Source organism: Arachis ipaensis, chromosome B01 (genome assembly GCF_000816755.2).
Source record: "Arachis ipaensis cultivar K30076 chromosome B01, Araip1.1, whole genome shotgun sequence".
NCBI lineage: Eukaryota > Viridiplantae > Streptophyta > Magnoliopsida > Fabales > Fabaceae > Arachis > Arachis ipaensis.
In genome coordinates this window covers 129,446,927-129,470,148 of record NC_029785.2, presented here as the reverse complement: position 1 = coordinate 129,470,148, position 23,222 = coordinate 129,446,927, and the positions used below count along the sequence as shown (strand labels likewise).

General features: G+C 33.9%; 1 long non-coding RNA gene across 1 annotated transcript in view; it reads right to left on the bottom strand.

Moving 5' to 3' along the window:
* LOC110263446 overlaps positions 1–17,717 on the bottom strand; it is a 23,148-nt gene extending 5,431 nt beyond the window's left edge. The window contains exons 1-2 of the long non-coding RNA XR_002349115.1: positions 17,683–17,717; positions 16,785–16,786 (exon numbers count right to left, since the gene is read on the bottom strand). This is a non-coding gene — a long non-coding RNA (uncharacterized LOC110263446). The remainder of the gene's footprint in view (positions 1–16,784; positions 16,787–17,682) is intronic.

Genomic DNA, 23,222 nt, shown 5'->3' with positions numbered 1-23,222 from the left:
AAGCACAACTATATAATATTATCAAAATACAAACTCAAAAATTAAATAATAAATAAAATATCTAAATATTAAATACCAACATAAAAATTTGTCATCAATTATCAAAATACGCAAGATATTTCTTTGCCAAATATTTTTTCATTATGTGAATTCTACCTCCATTTAAAACTTATAGACAAAATAAACATTGATATTGTGACTTTCCATTCACTATTTATAAAGTAACATATTTTCAAGCTAGATCTATTTTTTTCCGTAAATTTAAAGAAGCTTGTGACTGACTATAGTTAGAATTTGAAAGATTATGATTAGCAGCATCATTTGAAATAAGAGGATTGACAAACAAATTATTATTCACAAATATATTATTATCAGCAATTAATTTTTTATGAATAATTTAATACTATTATCCATAACTAAAATCAATAAATCATCAACAATGTCAAAAATAGCAGCATAATAGAGCCAAAAATCAAATAATCATTCATAATTGAGATTAATAAATCAACACCACAGAAAAAAAAAATTACAGCTCTCATCAACACAATCAAAAACACCAATAACATAACAAAGCCAAAAATCAAATAAATTAGCAACAAAAATTTAAAAACAGCAACAAATAATCAACCTAAACCCTGAAATTAATAAATCATCAGCAAAAATTCAAAAAACAACTGACCCAAAAATTCAAAAACAGCAGTAACAATAATTTCAACAACATCACAAAATCCTGATAATCTTATCAATATTTGAAATTAAAAATTCAAAACATAACATAAAAGGAAAAACGTATTGTTCTAACTTCTAAGCACGGTCACTAAATGTTAGATAAACTAATTACTTTTATAACTAAGTCTAATTATTTTTTTTCTTATAGTTATTTTTCTTCCCTTTTTTATTCTTTAATTAAAACACTAAATTATCAATTTTTTAATTATTAAACTTAGTTTGTTGTCAAAATGACTTAATCATAATAATATTATTATATGTATATATTTTTTTATTTGAAAATTTAGAAGATAATTTTTTTTTAGAAAATTATTAGAATAATATTAATATTACTTATTTTTATTTAAATGAATTTTAACCCGTATAAAATGATGGGAGAGAATAGTGAATATCTTTTTTCAATTTCTCGCATAATGTGAAAGGTGCGTAAATTTTTTTAAGAAAACGGTAGAGGTTTTTAAAAAAAGATTGTTTGCTTTGAAAAATGATTATTTATTCATGTAATAACTTTGATCCAAATCAGATAATATATGTTCATACATTTTTTACTAAAAGTGACTCTTAAAAAGATATCTGTCAACTTTAAATAAAAAAGTATTAGACGAAAGTGAAAATAATTAATGGTTTGTTTATAGAGATAGAAAATGGGAGGATGATTATATTTTCAAAAGATAATTAATTGCATTGTGTGTCATTTTAAAGACTTTTTTTTATTTTAAACAAAAAGATCTACCATAAAAAAATGTAGATTTTGAGATAGATTAGAGTGGGTTTAAAATTTTTAATGGTAAAAAAATTTATACCAATAGAAATTAGAATTGCTGAATCAACTTCATAGTGTTCTTCAAGTTGCTGAGTTGACAAGAGGAAGAGACGCAACACAGTTGTGTGGAAGCTTAATAAAAATGGACTGTTTACTACTAATTCTTATGTGCGAATTTTGCATGATAAAAGACCTAAGAACATTGGAAAAAATATGTTTGATTCCACCTCGAGTTAAAATTTTTATTGATTTGTATTAGTCAGTAGAATTAATACTAAATATAGGTTGAGTAGTAGGTTTGATGTAATTGATTCTAATGGCAATTTATGTGTGTTGTGTGGTAAGAATGTTGAGAATTTTTATTACTTACTAAATAAATATTTTTAATAAGTATGGTATATTTGGGTTTATGATAGGCGTTCTAAATCTGTCCTAATACTATAAAAGAATATTTTAAAAATTAGATAGGCGTGACAATAAAAAAAGAACTTCACAAAAAGTGTTAGGATTTGGTTGAATTAGTCCCTCATTGCTTAGGATAGCAAATGGAGTAGGTGGCCTATGCTATAAATATGAGGCTAAGTTCTCCATATTTTTTGCACCAGTCGGAAACACTTAAAGCTTGAATCTGACTTTTCTTTTCCTTTATACTCTTTGATTAAAGAGTGTTGTGAGGTGTAGTTAAATATTTGCTTTGAGAGTGTGGGTGTACTGGGGTGCCGGTGTTAGAGAGAAAGAAGTCTATGTGTTGTAACAATTTTCACATAGTGATATTCTTTGGTTGTCATTTGACAACGGCCGTGGTTTTTTTTTTCTCCAGTAATTGGGGTTTTCCACGTTAAATTCTTGTGTTGTAATTGTGTCTATTTTATTTCTCTGTGAAAGGTATTTTCTCAAGGGGAAATGGTGTATTATTCCCAACATGTGGTATCAGAGCTTCGGTTCGGTGGGATTTATTCTTAGTATGCTCTGTGGTTGCAGCCTAGTCTGACCTTCCACATCAGAAAAGAATTTTGTCCTGTGACTTGAGGTTGATCTTTAGTTGCTGTTGTTGTTGCTGGAAGGCAGTGTGACACTGTGAGAGTGCAGTTTGGAAAGGTTCTGGCTAAGGAAAGACTTGGTATTTAAGTGTGTCCATTGTGACCCACCTCTCTTTCCTGGGGACCCTTCCTAGTGCGCGGTCTACAGTTGAGTTATACTATTCCAGTATACGGATACAACAATGTCAGGATATTCAAGTGCTGTGAAACTTGAAATAGAGAAATTTGATGGAAGAATCAATTTTGGCTTGTGGCAAATACAAGTCAAGGATGTGTTGATACAATCAGGTTTGCACAAGGCGTTGAAGATAAGAAGTATCCTCATGGTATTGCCGCACTGCCATGGATAAGGATAAGTTGTGGCAATCGGGTCCACAATTGCACATGGGCATTGGTTGGCGTTGAGATGCAAGGTGTGTGGCGAAGTTATGTCGATGGCTGAAGAACTTTCAGGAAAAGCCAATTTAGAAGTTGCACCATGAATTTTCAGCAAGGTTTCGATCTGTACCAAGGCGAAATGCTTGGAGTGGTCTAATTCCAAGTGAGTATACTTTCATGGTGGAGTATGATAGTTCTCTGAACTATGATTGTCGGTATAGACAATGGCAGCAAAGAATTGTCGGTGTTGACTATGGAAGTTGAAGATGTGTGACTATTTCAATCAAGGTGGAGATTGTTAGGATTTGGTTGAATTAGTCCCACATTGCTTAGGATAGAAAATGGAGTGGGTGGCCTAGGCTATAAATAGGAGGCTAAGTTCTCCATATTTTTTGCACCAGTCGGAAACACTTAAAGCTTGTATCTGACTTTTCTTTTCCTTTATACTCTTTGATTAGAGAGTGTTGTGAGGTGTAGTTAAATATTTGCTTTGAGAGTGTGGGTATACTGGGGTGCCGGTGTTAGAGAAAAAGAAGTCTATGTGTTGTAACAATTTTCACATAGTGATATTCTCTGGTTGTCATTTGACAACGGCCGTGGTTTTTTTTTTCTCCAGTAATTGGGGTTTTCCATGTTAACTTCTTGTGTTGTGATTGTGTCTATTTTATTTCTCTGTAAAAGGTATTTTCTCAAGGGAAAATTGTATATTATTTCCAACAAAAAGTGCTTGATGTATTATTTTAATATTGTTTAAAATATTTAGATGAAAAGAAATAAAAAAAACTTTTAGAAGAAAGTTTTAAAAATTGCAAATATTGTTACAAATTCGTTTAAAAGTTATAGAGATTCTTTTTGTTATCGATAAAAAATGACAAAAAAGTTGAGGTTGGTACTGGTCTTTGTTATTTGTCTTATTTCTTTACTCTACCTTATTGTAGAGCTTTGTGTTTAAGAGAAAAAAAATGTGCATCAAGAAACTTCTATACGATTATTTCATCTCGTCTAAATATCTAATAGAGTTAAGTGTGGGTCTTCAACTTTCATATATTAAAAGAAAAAGAGCGCGTAAAGGAACTCTAATCGATTGTTTAAATGTTCGGTTGCTCACTAGGGTGAGATGTCTGTGGAACGGCTGGTTGGGAACAATAGGAGGAATAAGGTATCTGGACCTGGGCGCGAGTTTTGCGAGAAAAAGTTCAATTTCGATTGTCAGTGGGTCGGCGGGTGAAGTCACTTGCAAGGATATTTCGATGTTGAAGTAAACGTCTATAAAATAAGGCGGCTAATTAGAGTAAATGATGACGTATCTGGGAGAGGGATAGGTCCTCCTCCTTTTATCTATAGTTGTCGGGTGGACCATTTCGTTTGGGCCCCTTGGATTTGGAAGCATCCTTCAGCTATTCATACCACCAGTTGTCAAGTCCTTCACTGAAAAATGACCTCACGGGAGATGAGTTAGTTTGGACGAATCGAAAATTCGCCGGATTCGAAAGGAAAAAGTTTGGTAACCAAAACTTTTCAGTCATAATTAGCCAAAACTTTCCATAATTTACTTCATTTACATCCCTTAATAACAGTGTTATTTTTTATCCCACTCTATTATCATTCCACTTATCATATTCTTATCAAATCTACTTATTAATGATATTAATTATGAAATCATATCCCTTTTTATTAGGCATTTTTATAATTAATACCTAATATTCCTTTTTATAATTTGATTTTTATATATAAAAATACCATAAAAATTAATAATAATTATAATTAAGAACGGTAAATTATGATATCAATTACATTAAATAATTGCAATTGATTCTTTGTCCGTTATGGTATTTATCATCAATTATTAGAGATATAAAACATGTAATTTACCCTAATATATACCTTATGTTAATTCAATCATCTTCATTCAAAAATCACAAGAATAATACCATTGCAAGCATAATAGTGTATAAGCTAAGAAATTTTACAAGAAATCGTCTTTATCATTGTAATTTGTATGGCAATTGATTTCGACCTTAATACAGTACCTATGGCAGAAGGTGCTGAAGAATTTGAACAACAGACGAATTCACCCGATGAAATTGTTGTCAGTCAATCAATTTATGAGAATATGAAAAACTACACTAGCTCTGATAAGGTATGGTAATAATCCGGATTATTTTTTGTGTATTTTTTATCACTTTAGTTATATGCATAATATTCTTGATCATTATTTATTGGCTATTTATGTAAAGAAAAATATTTTTTTTATTTTTGTTATATTTTCTAATTTTTAAAAATATTTTTATCATATTGATCTCTAAAATAAGAAGTTTTTTTTTAGTATTTAATTTTTTTTGGTAATTAGTATTTAAATCTTTTGATTTTTCTTATTAATTTTTTTTGGTTAAATAGAAAAAAGAAACAAATAAGACAACAGAAAAGAAAGATTAGGCACTATAATTTATTATTCTAAAATCCTGTCGATTATGGCCTTTTGGTCTATGCTGTATTATTATTATTTTTTTGTGCAAATGTGGATGAAGGAAATAATATTTATTTAAATAAATACTTATGTTATTTTTGATATAATTAATCATGCTTTTAATTCCTTTTGGTTTAAGTTCGATTTTGGTCCCAACGTAGATGTCGAAAATCGAAATCGTCCCTAACTTTTTTTTGCTACAAAATGGTCCCCAAAGTTTCAGTTTTTTTTAAATCGTCCTTTTTACCAATTTTATTTTTTTATTACCAAATTACCCCTCATTAAAAAAATTATAAAATAAAATAAAATACTTCTTCTTACCGCCGACCCCACCGCCACCCGCCGCTTCTTCTTCTTCTTCTGTGAATTCTGTGGACTGGATTTTTTGTGAAATTTTTGAATTTTTTGTGAAATTTGTTGTGGAACATTGTTGTTGCTGAAATTTGAATTTAGAGTATTGTTGTTGATTCTGGGTTCTTGATGATGATGATGATTTTCTGAGTTGAGTTCTTGTTTGTCTGAGTTTGAGTTCTGGGTTCTGATGAGGATGACGATGATGATGTTGATGTTCTGAGTTTTGGTTGGTGTGATGCAGATGGTGATGGAGTGGCAGTGGGTGGGGGGTGGTGGTGGTGGTTCTGGTTCTGAGTTCTTATGATTCCATGATGATGATGATGATGATGATGATGGTGATGGTGGTAGGTGGTGGGTGGTGGTGGGTGTGGTGGTGGTGCTTATGCTTGTGTTTCTGCCGGTGCTTTGCATGATTTTGGGGAAGAAGGGATAGGGGCATTTTTGGTCTGAAAGACGGTTTTAAAACAAACTGAAACTTTGGGGACCATTTTGTAGCAAAAAAAAAAGTTAGGGACGATTCCGATTTTTGACCTCTACGTTGGGGACCAAAATCGAACTTAACCCTTCTTTTTTCTTATGATTAATTAGTTATCAAGTTATGGATTTTTTTTATTTTAATTTCCTTAATAACAATAATTTTTTTAGAAAATTCAAAATAAATAAATATATAAAAGTTATTTTATATTAACGAGCCCATTAATCCATAAAAAAAACTATAAAATTTTTATATTTTCTTTTTAAAAGATTGGAACATTTTATTTTATTTATTGACAAATTTTTATTAGACAAAAAAAATCAAAATAGACATATCATGTTTTTATGTCTATGTATGAAGTATTATTGCTATTATTATTATTATTATTTCAAGCACCAGGACAGTCATATAATATTTGCTGTATCGAGTATGGTACTAATTGTATCCTCAGTTATAATTATATTGAACTATTTAGTGAACTGCCAATTTTGGCACTTTAGTTATATGCATAACATTCCTGTAAAGTTCATGCATTATGCAATCAATAAGTTCATATGAATAACATCCATAATTATATGAAGTTAACATCCACGTTAACATACATAATAAAACGAAATTAGCACCTAAAATTACAGTAGTGTGTATTATTTGTTATACTCGATAGTGAAATTAGCCACTTTTGTATAGTTAACTATTAGGTAGAGTTTCATTTGTTTTTTTTTTTTTTTTTTTCAGGTCATAAACCAAGCCATTGGTGACGAGGAGCTAGAGCCCGAGGAGGGAATGTGCTTCGACACATTAGAAGATGCGCGTGCATATTATTACCGATATGCGGCTAGGATTGGTTTTGTCGTCAAAATAAGAACCACTAGCTGGGAAACTAGAAACGGTCAGAGAGTGGTTGTTAATCAGGCTTTGTATTGTAACAGAGATGGATACCACACATCCCGTGTAAAGGCACCCAAGAGAAGGAAAACGGTGGCCTCAACAAACTGCAAAGCCCGTTGCTATTTGGCATTAGATAAGATGACAGAGCAGTGAAGGATTTCTCGAGTAGAGGTATCCCACTCACACCCGCTTAATCCGAAGCTATCTGGAATGTTCTCAGCAAACCGTCAGCTAAGTATGCATTTGAAGGACCTGATACAGCAAAATGACCAAGCTGGCATTAGACCGAGTAAGACATACCAGGCACTAGCCAATGTCGCCGGTGGCCCTGCCAACCTCACCTTTATAGAGAAGGATGTTAGAAATTACATTAGTCGTCACTTACGCATTTTCGGGGATGAGACGGATCCAAAAGAGTTACTTAAGCACTTCTCACGGATGAAAGAGCTCAATCTGAACTTTTTCTTTAAAATAGATGTGGACGAAAATCATAGCATTAGAAATGTGTTTTGGGCCAATGCTCGGTGTAGAGCTGCATGAGAATATTTTGGTGATGTTGTGACGTTTGACACTACTTACAAGACTAACAGGTACCAAATTATTATTTTTTTTTGTTCGACTTAATTAGATTTTTTTCAGCTAAGGCATTTGGAGTTTACACCTACGTAACATTTTTTTTATTTCCATTGTTTAGGTACAACATGCCGTTTGGGTCTTTCGTAGGTGTCAACCACCATGGGACGTCTACGCTTCTTGGGTGCGCATTATTGCGGAATGAAGACACTTGTACATTCCAATGGCTTTTTCGTACTTGGTTGAAGTGCATGGGTAAGGCACCCATATGTGTTATAACAGATCAATCCCTGCAGATGCGTTCTGCGTTAGAGACCACATTACCATACACACGTCATAGATGGTGCATATGGCATATCCTAAAGAAGATATCAAACAAGCTGGTAGGTTACCGTTGTTTCGATCAGCTCAACACGTGCATGAAGAGGATTGTGTTTGAATCCAAATCTAAGGACTCATTTGAGAGAGATTGGCACGATTTTATTGAAGAGTATGACCTCCACAACTCTAGGTGGCTAAATGGTAGTATAATCTTCCGGTTTATTGCTGCCTCTGTGTGGCTTCTTTATAGATGTTATTTTATAGTCAATATGGGTGTTGCACTTAAGGGTTAACATACGCTATTTTTTTGCATTTTGTATTTTCTCTATTCATTGGCAGATATATTTGCTGACCGACACATGTTGGTGCTAGTATTTTTCAAGGACGAATTCTGGGCTGGCATGAGGAGCACACAACATAGTGAGAGCATGCATTCAGTCTTCGATAAGTACTTAAACAGTAAGAGCTCTTTGTTGCAATTTGTTCGCCAATACCAAAACTGTGTTATAGACAAGGAGCAAAAGGAGTTTGAGTGTGACGCTGCTGATTTAAGGGGGATTATCCCTTGTGTTTCCAGCTCACCAATAAAGAAGTAGTTCCAGAGAGAATATACAAACTCCATGTTTCGATACATTCAGGATGAATTTATAAAAAAGACTGATTGTGACATCTCCTCAATCAACCGTCATGGCACAAGTATAGTTTGTGAAGTTGACCAACAAAAGATGGTGTTTGATATGTTAATGTATAGCAGATACCAAGTCGTGTATTGCTCGCAGTCATCAGAAGTTCAATGTGATTGCTTTATGTTCCAATCGAATGGTATTCTGTGATGCCATAGTCTTGCTGTTCTTCTATATTTTGGTGTAATAGCAGTGTCCTCACAATACATTCTATCCCTATGGAGTAAGAATGTTAGTCGGAGACACACATACATCAGGAGTAGCATTGACATGGACCGTTCTGATGAAAGCATGACCATTTTTAGGGAATTGTGTTCTGATTTTTACAATATTGCTCAGGATTTCGTGGCTACTCCAGAGGTTGCTGCTATATTACGTGATGCCATGGACAGTGCTCGGCACAAGCTCAAAGAACACAAGGAATCCGAGCATCAAGCTGCGCATGTACCAAGTGCAATTAACTCACATGCGCGTGATGAATGTTCCGTTAGCATGGATGAGCTACAGGGCCCACGTCGTGTTCTTACGCGAGGTCATCTAACATCCACCAGACTTGGGGTAGATCTAGAAAAATCTATTAAAAAGAGGGTACGCAAACACAAGAACACTCACAATCACAACAAGGTAAACATGAGATCTACCATTTTTCACGTCATTTGTTTGGTTTTAGTGTGTTGAATGCATGATAAGTTAGGATGTTATTTTTCAATATGATTTGTGTGTTCAAAGACCTAATGGTAATGCACAACCATCTCTTACCAATGTGATATCTTCCTACAAAGATACACAGTGGGCTTGTTCAGAAATGACAGACAATTTGGCTATGCACTTTGGTTCCTTTACATCACTATTGAATGCATTCTATAACGCCAAACAATTGTGTATGTGTACCTAGTGTATTTTGTATAGCATTAATGTCATGTCCATTTATTTATTGTTTCTTCTTTGTTTTGTTTTTAAATTTTTTGTCACAGGAAGCATTTTTGGAGAATTCAGAGTTTAACAACACTGCATATCAGAAGCATTAGAGTTTAGCAACTACTTTGTACTTTGCTCATGCTTTAACGTTATTTTCCTGTATCATGATTTGGCGGTCTATTGGGTTTGTTTTATATATTTTAATATAGTCAACTTTATTTTACCTTGCTACAACTTCATATACCATTATTAAACGAAATATAATAACAGACTTGGGCAACTAATATACCACTTTTTTATTCCTTTACTCTTTTTTACCGTTATTATTTCTTACTAATATCTAAAAGAATAAATGTTCAGTTGATAATTTGATCATTATGATAATTTGATGCATTACATGAAGTTTAAACTTGAATTGTAAAAGTATCCGTGCACAATAAAGTCTTTATTTTATTATTTAAAAAATTAGACATCAAAAAGTTATATCTAAGCATGTATTTTGTTTACATCCAATAACATCCTCTAATTTATTAGAATTAGTGGTGTCAATATATTTGGCCCTATAGGGCTTTGGCCCTATTTTATAGGGCCAGAAGAATAAAAAGCCCTTTAACTAATAGGGTCAAATTTTTAAAAAGCCCTCAGGGCCAAAAGCCCTCATGGGCCAAAAGCCCTAGGGCCAACCCATGGGTTACCTAATCTTTTTTTTTTACATTTTTTATTTCAACACACATAAAAGTTATTAAAAGTCATTAGTTTATTTTATCTTTTTATCATTTTTATGCGTAAAAAATAAAAAAAATGAAAAATAAATGTTAATAATGTACATTGATCATATTAAATCCAACTTTTAACTATATATATATCAAGAAATCAAACATGGAATTCACTATCTCATCACCCTTTTTCTTACTTTCTAGTATTTACCATCAATAATGTCTCTAGAAAATCAAAATAAAGTTGACACAAAAATTTATCATCTAAAATCATGAATGTTGAGGGGGATGCATCGTTTCTGTTGACGCTTCTTCTTCATGAATTTCACTAATTTCATCATCTAAAATCAACCAATTAAAAAACAGTTAGAAATTCAATTTAAAATATTATTTGAAAAAATAGCATAAATATTTACCATCATGATTTGGAACAAATCCACGTAACCAACTCCTTGTGCAAATAAGCATTTGGACATGCTCATGAAGAGTGGAACTTCTATATTTTGTTAAAACACGTCCACCAATACTGAATGCAGACTCAGATGCTACTGTAGTGATGGGAATACTTAAAATATCTCTGGCCATAACTGACAGAGTGGGAAACCTATCCTCATTAATCTTCCAAAAATTCAGCACATCATACTTCAAATCATCTTCATTGGTGTGAATCAAACCTTCTTTTAGATAAATCTCTAATTCATCTTTATCCTTGGAAGTTTGGGTTTCACAGTCAAATTCTCTGAACTCCTAAAAGATGTAGTATAAAGATTATTTAAGTAACGAATAAACATAATAGAAGAAAAATAATACTATATTAAAATTAAATACCTTCATCACCATTTTGCTCTTCTTTGTAAGCCTTCCTTCTTCAGGTGACATAGGAGATTGATTACTACTTTGAGAAATTGTTGAACCACCAAAAGTATTTATGTACTCTCCATACAACCTTTTAAATTTCTCCAATACTTCATTTGCCTTCAATTCAAAGGTTGAATGATCTAGTTTTTTGTAACAAAACCTCAAGAACTTCAATTTCTGCTTGCTGCACACAATCTTTAAATTTCATCATTCTCCCATCAGAAGCTTTCACATACTTCACACTCTCTCTAATTTTAAATAAAGCTCCAGTAGCCACCTTTAACCCTTCTTGCACAATCAAATTTAAAATGTGAGCGGAGCAATGCACATGAAAATATTCTCCATCGCAAAGCAAACTATTCTGCTTACGTAGATGAGTTTTTAAGATGTTTTGCATGTTGTCATTTGCAGAAGCATTATCTAAAGTAATAGAGAATACTTTCTTATCAATACCCCATTGCTTCAAAGAGTTAAATAAGACTGCTTCCATATCGGTTCCAGTATGGGGAGGAATCATTCGACAAAAATTCAAAATCTTACTCACTAGTCGCCAATTCTCATCAACAAAATGAGCTGTCAGACAAATATATCCTTCAGTGGTAGATGCTGTCCACACATCAGATGTCAAACAAATTCTATTAGGTATCCTAGACATCTTCTACCTCAATTTCTCTTTCTCTGTTGAATAAATCATTTGAAGATCTGAAACTAAAGTGTTTCTAGAAGGCATTATAATCGTTGGACTAATGTAATTAATCCAATCTCTAATACTCTCATACTCAACAAAGCTGAACGCAAGATCATGTTTTGCTATAGCTTGAGCGAGTTTTTTTCTATGAACATGCTGATCAATTTTGGTTGGCAGACTCTCTATATCATCATCAAATCTAATATTGAGAGGTATAGATTTACAAGAAACTATGTGACGACTTAGATGAGAAGTCCCGTAACCATTCTTAGTTTTTGGATTTTTTCCAATTTTGTATTCATGATGACAAAAATTGCATTCAGCCTTTTCAATACCATCTTTGTCTTTTCCAATCTTCTTAAAAAATCTCCAAACATTAGATTTTTTTACCAGAATCAACACTACCAGAAGCTTGAACAGGAGTCTCAGAAACAATCTCATCATTCATGTTTATAAATTTCCTAATCATATCCAAATAATGTATATTAAAATTCTATAGCAACAACAACAACATTCATTAATTCATATTAATTATTCATCTCTGAAGTTTCAATAAGAAATAATTGAAGAGAAAACAATAACAATCAATCAAACAAGCAAAGCATGTATTAGGATTTAGGAATGGAAAAGCAAGAGAAGCTGAAACATAGGCCGAAAAAAGTATCATCCCACCAGCAGACACAAGTATCAAGTCAATTAATTAAATTAGCCTCCTAGGACTAATCTATAACATATAGTCAAATCTCCTAACTATATTATTATACTAAAACTACTAAGTTATGCTATAAATTTTTATTGCAGTATCCACTTATGTAACCCTCACTTACTTGAGATGGTTGAGTCCAAATAGTTACCCTCCCATGAAAACAAAAGACCAGAAAAAGCAAGAGACATTATAGAAGATTATCAGTTATCCAAACTAATAGACATGTTGGCAGCAGAACATTTAGTACATAATCAAAGATAATGCGAGAAACACAGGCACTGGATAACAAGTGTACACTAACCTGGGAATTCTAGCACATGTTTCAGAGGCACAAGCTATAGCATTCAGTTTTCCACACGAATAAACTGCACTGCGAAAAAGACACGCAATCAATAAGTTCTTTCACATACAGTTCTGAAATAAACACAACTAAATTCGCTCTACACAAGGTCCTTAGGAGATCAAAAGCATAATCTCAATTTCACACCAACAAAATCATAGACTGCAAAATCAGTCTACACTACATAAGCATCAAATCACAAAGTTCTTATAATTTAAAATCAAAAGATGTCATAATAGAAAACTTCGGAATCCTTTAACAATATAACTTTGTGATTAGTTGCCCTTTTATTTTTCTTCCTTTATCTCTAAGTATCTTTTCCAAGAGTATGTATAAGAAACAAGGAAAACAGTTGCTACTGTTATACATAATATGTTTCCAATATCACTAAATATCAGCAACAATACCTAATAAACCCATGCCTCTTTTTAAACGAACAGCTTAAATTTAATGGACACATAGTAGGAAGTCAAAGAAGTTTGAGGTTATCATCACTGTATTTGACCAAGAGTGAACAAAATAAAACACAAAGGAAAGGGAGGCCAAAAGACAAAACAATGTTACGTTACTGTAATTTAAAACCAAGAAAGTGCATTGAATAGTCAACAAGAAACCAGTGTTTTCCAAATATTAAAACCTCAGACCTTTTGGCTTATTAGTTCAAGCCCTGAAGCAAAATTCTCCAACCTAGCAAGATCATGTTACCACTGAGTGAGTGCCTTTTACAAATGCAACAAGCTTTGAGAGCTCTTTCCCGGACATCAGGTAACTAGCATGGATTTCTAAAATATTCTTAACAGAGGTAATATGAGCACTTTGCTCCTTGAATGAGCCACTGATTCAAAAAAAAAAATATTTGTTAAAAATGGTTGGTAATTTCGATGGCCAACAGTTAAAATAATTCACTAACTTCTTATTAAAATGCACACAAACCTTTTATCCAATGACTACTTCCTCTTACTAGAACGAAAAAGAAAATATCCTAAAGTTCTGGGGGATAATTTATCTAAATCACTTGATGCCTGATTGTACTCCCTGCCAGATCTGAGTAAGGACCTCACCTGAGCACCCAACACAGAATTTTAAGAAAAACATCACGATTTCCTGTGTAATATTACTTGACCAACTAAAGGGAACAATATGAGTGTTTCAAAACAATACTAGTTCTCCAGCAAGCTCATACAGAGATTCATCAAGTGTTGCCTGTGTATGATAGATAAACCACATCAATGGTATCACTTTAGTCTATAATTCATAGTTCAACCATTTTGAAATCACCCACCTCAGTTTATTAACAACAGTCAACAGAATTAAAATGGGTGATGCAATTGCAAACAAACAAATAAGAAACTCAGAGAGGGATAGAAAACAAAGAAACCCACCTCTGATTCCGCGTGAGGGAGGAGAAGTAGCCACGGATTTCGTAGGTAGAAGTGTAGAACGCAGATCCTTTCACAGTTCACCGTTTCAACGCAAATCCTTTCACAGTTTCACCCTTTCAACGCGTTCTCTGGTCAGGGTATCAGGGAGGAGAAAATTAGATTTAGGGCTTGGAGGGCTTATAGGGCCATCCCTGTTTTGCTTTTTTGTTGGGAGGGCTTAATTAAGGTTGGGCTTACAAAATATCATTTTATAATTTTTAGGGCTGTGGGCTAAAATTTTTTTGGAGGGTTGAGGGCCAGCCCTAAGGTTTGGGCTAAATTGACACTTCTAATTAGAATAACAACCATGATCAAGTATTTATTGCTTGGACATAGATATTTTTAGCTGGTCGTTAAGTATGGATAATTTTATTGTTCAATTAAAAAATTTTCAGTGGATATACGAAAGAAAGTTCAAACTTCAATCAACATGTTCTCGATCTGTGCAAAAACAAGCCAAACACATATAAAAAATAAACTAAAAATTTAAAAACAATTTTTTTCATACATAATTATTTACTGTGATATTGAGTTCTTGTGTTTTTTTTCCAGTCCAAATCCAAAAATATTCGCAAGTATTTCATGATAAAATCCAATAAATCTTGCAACCATATTAACCATAAATACACACAGCAACTCTAGTCCTAATTAATTGTTTGTAGATATATTTATCCTGCTGTCCATTATAGGTAACCTTTTAAAAAAGATGCACCCGGTTTTGGTTTAAATCCAATAACATCCATCTGTATTCCATGATAACATCCATTAATTTTTAAAATCAAATTAATAGAAAACACACACAGACCAACTCTAAAAGGGATTTATGGCTTATAGTTCCGTTTAGCTTTCTTAGCTCGTTCCGCCCTTTGAACCAGTGATCTTGTCCTTGGATTTGTCCAAGGGTCTTCAATATTTTTCTTCTTTTCCCTATCCTCCACATGGCGACATGACACATTGAGTACACCCTCTACCTTACTCCTAGAGATGTTGTCTTTGCAAATTAGTATGTCAGTTACAATTTCTTTCCGAATTTGTTGTAGCTGGGCCTGTGGTGACAAACAGATGTATTTGTGTTTGGTATAAAATACTTTGAAGAAGCAAATATAAATCCAGCCATCATAAGTAGAATTCATCCAAAAAGATTTATTTATCAATTATTAAATACGCAAATAAGCATCGACATATGTTTTGGATTTCACTAGCCGTCGTCCAAATAGGCATGTTCAAATCATCTTCTGCCAAGCTCTTTGGATCCCACATTTCCATCCATTTAATGACATATACGCCACAGTCCCACCTATGCATCACAAACAACAAAAAGTCATGCCAACATATTAAAAATTTTTGTGTGGGTTGATTTTTTAACCCTTCTTCATTTTCATCTCTAGACTTACCCATTTGGCTGTTTTTGGAGCCTTGTTTCATAGCAACACTCATAGCCTTCAGCTGTGAATACTACATTCGGGTCTACAGTTGCTGCCAACTGTTGGAGAAGAAAGCCCTTCGACAAGTCAGATAGAAAAAAGTAGGGTGGAAAATATAAAAAAATACATGGAAGGCAACACCTAACACCCGAAAAATATGCATCATCAAATCTATTCTCACTTACTACATATTTATCTATTTTCTCTCGACGCTCGGAGTGTGAGCCATTGTGCATGGAGTCTAACACCCATAGGTTATTAGTCTGCCGGTGGAGTACATATAGCCACCAATGATCTTCTCGACACACTGGAACAAACCACTTTATCGTTGAATAAAGCATATTAGCATACAGTTATTTTTCTTCGCATTCTTGTAATGAAAAATAGATTTTGTGCGTGGATAGGTAAGTATGTGAATACTTACATATTTAACTTGTTTCGCCTTCCCTGCATCGAACCATTGCTGCCCGCGGCCCATGAAGCTGCTAAGAACAGGGACAAAACCAGTGTTCGTGCCGGCACATCCTTCAATATTGTCATCAGTCAATATTAGGGCCTGCAAATCCATTTTGCATTAGTTAAACACCTAATGAAATAATTTAGAGTATCCTTCACCGAGGTAATTATGGGTATTAATTAATATTAAGTGGGTAAGGATAGATTGCAATAACCATTAATCTCGGCGGAATACAGTAAAAATCCGTGCAGAATCTTGCATTGCTCGAAGCGTTGAACATGGCAAAACAGTAATCAACCACCTGAATAGAATAAACACATTGCCTTTCATAGCACTTTAATGCAGAACACATACTCAGCAATTGATTATAGTTTTTTTGTTTGGTCTTACCGTATCGCTTACTCTTCTACGCCATCCCAGTGATTGAAGGTCCGCTCGCTGCAGCTGAACATCATCACCATTACGAATCCACGCGAGCGTGGCATTCTTTGCACCCCTATGATCTGTTGCCCACTTGTATATCCTGTTCATGTCATCACCTGTATGCCTTGCAGCACCCCCAGATGGCATTAGTGTATCCACCACAACTTTTGTTTTTCTTATCTTTTCTGGTGCTTCAAGTTTCGGAGTCGCATTTCTTTCATTTGTTACCGGAGATCCCGGCGTTGAGACCGGTATGTGCATCTGAGTGATGCCAAGCAAAAATGAAGGGATTGGAAAGTCAACTTGAGCTGGGTCCTCTGGCGCAACATACACTACCATTGCAAGTTCTCTGGATTTTCTGCACATTCATTAACATTTAAGTGCTCTTAACTGAGTGCAAACTAAAATAAAGTAAGTTGTGTAATCAGTATAAGATTAGATGGATAACATCTATTATTGATTAAACATTCCACCTCAAAAGCAGTAAAAAGTCAGAGATAAAAAATCATGCACCTACTATAATTATCAATACTTCGTATTATTGTTAAATTCATCTAACTTGCCTTTTCTTTGAAGGTCCTTCATCAACATTATCATCTGTTCCATTTCCAACAGGTGTGTCAGGCATTGTCTCATCCCCTGTGGGTGTTTCAGCACATGTCTTCTTCATACTCATAGTATTTCCCCTAATGGACCTGTTTTGGGACTCTTGACTATAGTTTCTATTTAAATAAATTAGAAGTTGAGTAGCTATATGTGATAATAACAAAAGACACCTGATAAAAATTTGATTTGATCAAGTAAATATAGTACGCTTAAATGTGTAAATGATGTTAATTTGAAAGTTTACCCAAAGCTTCTTTGTGCAGAATACAGTAAAAAAATGGATAGTAACATCTGCAGTGCCAACTAGTTAGCAACCATAATGCCACATAGATAACATCGGGTATGAGGCATGCATAACATCCGAATTTAAATGATAAATATTAGCTATTCAAATTCCTATTCAAGATAAAACTACAAGTTACAACCCTTAATGTTACCGTGGGAGCTTCTTTACGAGTCTTTCTATTAGACTTTCTTTTTTTCCTAATGCAACCTCTCTTTGATAAACGGTTGTGCTTTTTCGGTAACCCAGACATCTTCCCAATTAAATTTAGAAGCCCCTACAGTGGACAAAGTATAAGTTTTATTTTAATCAGAGCTTAAGAGAAGTGATCCGATTAACATACCTTTCACACTTATCACTATTAAAAGATTATAAATCTATCATATGCCTCACCGAGTGAGATGTACTTTCTGCTTCATCCATCTTCTTCAGATCAACAAGCGACCAGTCTCTAATCCACGATTCTCTCCCATTATATCTTCTTAAATCTCCATTTTTGTTAGCATGGAGATATATAATCTGAAAGTTATAGTAATTGCTATAAACAAGGTATACTATAGAATAACAAACAACAAATCAAAGGTTAGGGATATACAGCTCACCAATAATGCGAACATACATCCATCCACTGTCTTCTTCCCCACATCCTGAAACCTCAGAACTCCCTCAATTAGAAAATCATAAATGTACCTCGCCCAATATATCTTCCTTGGGTTCGATACATCAATGGCAGCCTGTATATGTATGTCTGAAACAGTGGCCTTCGGCGAGGGAAAGAACAAACACTTCGCTATCAACATGATGAACTGTCTCCAGAAGTTGATTCTATCGGCATCGGACTGCATCGAGTATGTGATAACATTCCTTTTCAGATCTGCTTGTATCTTTCCTGTGAAGCTGTTAACAAGTCGGTGCTCTGCTGGTGTTTCTGGAATTTTGAAACTATTCCCTACCAAACACAAAATGAGTAGATGCAGTCCAAATCTTTAATGGCTAATTTTACCGAAAACATATACTCAACAAGATTATTGTGGATAATTTTTTTCCTTTTTTCCCTATTTTATTTTGGGGATTGCTTACCATGGTTCAGTAGTCCAAAACACCACGCAATGGATTGAACCGATATGGGGATTTTTCTTGTTCTGACGATCAAAGAATTCTCATCCCGACTATACGAAGATGCTAATGCCACCATCATATCTTGGTTGACAGCCCATTCAGGCACATATTGCAGCCAGCCAAATCTCATGTTTTGCACCTCCATTATTTTCTCTCTGCCCGCGTCTGAACCTAATTGCTTCATAACTGAAGCCACGCAACATGGCGAGAACCTAGATACCAGTATTTTCTACACAAACATTCATAATCAACATAAAGTGACAATGAAGGAGAATGTCAATTTTAACATTTACTATTAAAACACAATAACCCGAGTTTATAGTTAATTCACCGCAAACCATTCAACGTACCTTTTTTGGTCCACCAGTTTTTTTTTTGCGGTCTTCTTATGTGTCTCTTTTTTGCTCCTGGTACGAGCCATGCCTACTTCTTATTTTTTGAACACCTGTTTATAAGCAGCTGCTATATATACTCAAATAACCCACTTTAATTAATCATAACATACCAACATGTTTATGAATAGCATAGATACGCTAACAACTTTGCTTAGTATAACATCTATGATTGAAACATATCTTGTTCTATCATTATACTATCACAATGGCTCATCAAAATACCATTTACATGTACAAATTTTTGAGAGTTCATTGTTAATCTCTATAAAATTTTAAATTCGATATCCACCTGATCTAACAACCTTGCTTGCAAATAACTTTGAACAAAAGTATGATATCAAAAGATTGCATATGAAATTATGATCCTTCCTCATATCCAATTCTCTATTTCTACCGTGATTGTTGTGATAACCACACTAATTAGGTTGGTTCAATACAAAAATCATAATTATTTACTATGTATCTATCATTCTCATAATCATTTCACTAAAGTAACTCTCCAAAATTGAGTGAATTAATTTGTTTAACTATATACCATTATTTAAAATAGTCATATATGCCTTTATGTTCAGTTCTTATCAAACACCAATAAAAATAAAGCAATTCACACTAAAAAATTCAATGCAAAATTCCAACGCAACCTTTCATAAAGATAAAGCAATTCACACTAAAAAAATATCAAGACATAACATCTCTATTGCATCCGTATCTAGTAGGATTTTTTTTCTTTACATGAATAAAAACAAAAATTTGAAAAAAAAAAATTGCCACTAACCTTAAGTACTCCTAATGTACTCCCACTATAGTTAACTACCATAATCAGTCAACTATTAAAAAATACATAATCTTAGTGACACACATGAAAAAATACTTTATTTATATTTTTTTCTGTCTCATAGTAGAATTGAGAAAGAGAACAAAAAATGAAAGGTACCTGAAGCAGTTAGAATGAAAGCAATTTCGTTCTTTCTCTACTCCTTCATCTCAACTTTATCATTTAGAGACACAATCGCGACTTTCCTTCGAAGTATGGAGGTAACCTGAACGAAATGGCTATTTACATTTGTCACACAGTTAATAACTTGAAAGAAAGCACAACACCAAGCACGCAAAATAGCAAATCAATCCACGGTTGAACAGATAAAAAATTAGTGGAACCGTAACACCCCAGAAAAATCATGGATGCTTATCAAAATTAAAAAAAAAAACATTGTTGATGCCTTCCCTTCATCTCCACCCAAAATAAAATCTTTGCAAGTTTTTTCCTTTTCACAAACCCATCAACGTGAGATAAAGACCAAAACTTTTATCATTAACATCGATTCCAGCATCATGCAACAACTGATAATGGAGCTCCAATATACCAATTAATCGAAACATGAAACTATATAACATACCTATAGAAGCCGGAGATAAGGCTATGCGATGCTCAGCTTTTACCGTGGTGACCTTCGAAGTATAGAGGCAACTTGAACGAAATGGCTGCTTCAAATTTATCACATTATTAACTATTTGAAAGAAAGCACAACACCAAGCACACAAAATAGCAATTCAAACCATCGTTGAACAGATAAAAAATCAGGGGAACCGTAACACACCAAGAAAAATCATGGCTACTTATGAAAATGCAAAAAAAGAAAAAAAAACTCTCTTTTGATGACTTCCCTTCATCTCCACCCCCAAAATGCCATCTTTTTCAAGCTTTTCCGTTTTTCCTTTTCCCAAACCCATCAACGTGAGATAAAGACCAAAACTTTTATCATTAACATCGATTCCAGCATCATGCAACAACAGATAATGGAGCCCCAAAAATGCCAATTAATTGAAATATGAAACTAGATAACATACATATAGGAGTCGAAGACAAGGCTATGCGATGTTCCGATGGCGAACCTGCTGGGTTTTCTCCTCTCTGCGTCTTTTTATTTTTCTCGGTTCTGGGGTTATGGCTCGAATGAAATGGGGAGAAAAATCTTGATCTTTCACTTGGGTGGCTTTTCGGAGTATTTTCGAATGTTAATTCACTGGATAGAAATTGCATTTTAATTGATATAAATGTAGATGGGAGATTTTTAGGGATTCGATTGAGAGGAAACTGAAATTAATTTTGGGAATAAAATTAATTGCTTCAAGCATAGAGAAGAAGGTAGAGTGATAAGTATGTTATTGATAAGCAGGTGTACTCCACTCGCTTATCATGAGACTAGTATTTATTTTGTACTATATCGATATTATGCATTATATTTTGGCTACCTAGCACTTCTCTTCTTCAAAATATATATTGAGTTATACCCTTAAATTTCAGAAGTGACTTATTATATCTCGCTTAAATGTTCAAAGAATCAAAAATAATAATAATAATCCAATACTCTTTCTATCACTAATACCTTATTAACAATACATATTAAAACGGTTACTAAACCTAATGGCCGATTATATATTTCATGAGTGAGGCGAAAAATATCACATAACAAAAAAACAAGTACAGAAGAATAAATTATTCTCTCTTAAACTTTTTTAAGAATATAGTTATCTGACTTGAATGTCAAATTCATTTTTACAGATATTATGTCGGTCTAAATTTTTTTAGAGGCCAAAATATAATTCAATCAGAGCAAGAANNAATATATATTATTTTAATATATATTTTATATGATTAGTTGATAACTAATCTTTTGTGTAGACGCATATTTCATAATTGATTGTGATTACCTTGAGTCTTTGACCATATATATAACATCTGTAAAGTATCAGATATGAGATAGGAGGTGAAAGAAAAGAGAAAAATGATAGAAGAGAAGTTCAGAGAAAAACTATTATTGCATTTCTTTTTGAGTAAAAAGATAAAGATGAAGGGTGCTATACAGCTACAGTACAAGTATTTATAGTGTACTAGTGTGATTGAGGGGTGTATTTACCGTTGGTGTTTGGTATAACAGATTGGGGAGAATTGTAATTAATTGAGAGTAACTAACTGCTGAGGAGTCATTAACAACTTAACAACAGCTTCTGCTAACTGAATTCGTATACACTAACATGCCCCCCTGGAACCAAGGGTTGTGTTTTTCTTGACACATTCCTGCCTGCTTTAAGGTTTTGCTTCAAACACTCTCGATAGGTTCCTGAATTTTGAGAAAGCAGTTGCTGAGAGGGGTTTTGTTAGCGTGTCTGCCAACCGATCTTAAGTTGGGATGTGTTGAACAAAAATTTCCTTTTTGGTAACAAAGTCTCTGACAAAGGATTGGCTTAGTGCAAAGTGTTTGGACTTGTTGTGCAGGATTGGGTTAGCTGACAATAGAACGGCGCTTTGATTGTCACAATAAACTATAGGCTTGGTAGAGCAGGTGATTCCAATTTCTCCCAACAAGTTTTGTAGCCAGATGATCTCAGTCACTGCATCTGAGATGCCTCTAAATTCTGCTTTAGTGCTACTCTTTGATACTGCAGTTTGTTTTCTGCTTACCTATGACACCAGGTTCGAACCCAGATAAATTGTATAACCATTTGTTGACTTTTGGTCATCAATATCACTAGCTCAGTTAGAGTCACAAAATCCATATATTCTGAAATTGGTGAATTTGCTGAACTTCAAACCATGCTGTAAGGTGCCTGCTAGATACCTGAGGGTTCTTTTGACAGCTTTCCAAAGGAATTCAAGTGGGTTATGAAGAAATTGAGCTACTTTATTTACTGAGAAGGAGATTTCCGGTCTGGTGATTATGGCATATTGTAGGCCACCTACAATGGACCTGTACAGTGTAGGGTTGTCGAAGGCAGTGTCACCAAAGGCAGAGAGTTTTAGAGACGAGGTCATGGGGGTTGGCACCAATTTTGCACTACTCATTTCAGCCTTCTTCAGCAGGTCTCTGATGTACTTGGTTTGTTTTAGTGTAACTGTTCCTGTGGAGCTTTTGCAGACTTCAATCCCAAGGAAGTAGTGCATTTTACCAAGATCTTTTAGGGATAAGGTGTTGTGTAGATGCGCCATAACGGTTGTAATTTCACTCTCAGAGGTTCCAGTGACTAGTATATCGTCTACATAGACAAGGATGTAGGTGGATGAGGCTGGTGTGAGTCTTTTGAATAGGGATACATCGGATTTTGTGCTTGTGAAGCCAAAGCGGTGAAGGGCAGCACTCAGCTTTGTGAACCATTCCCTTGGAGCTTGTTTGAGTCCATAGAGCGATCTTTGGAGCT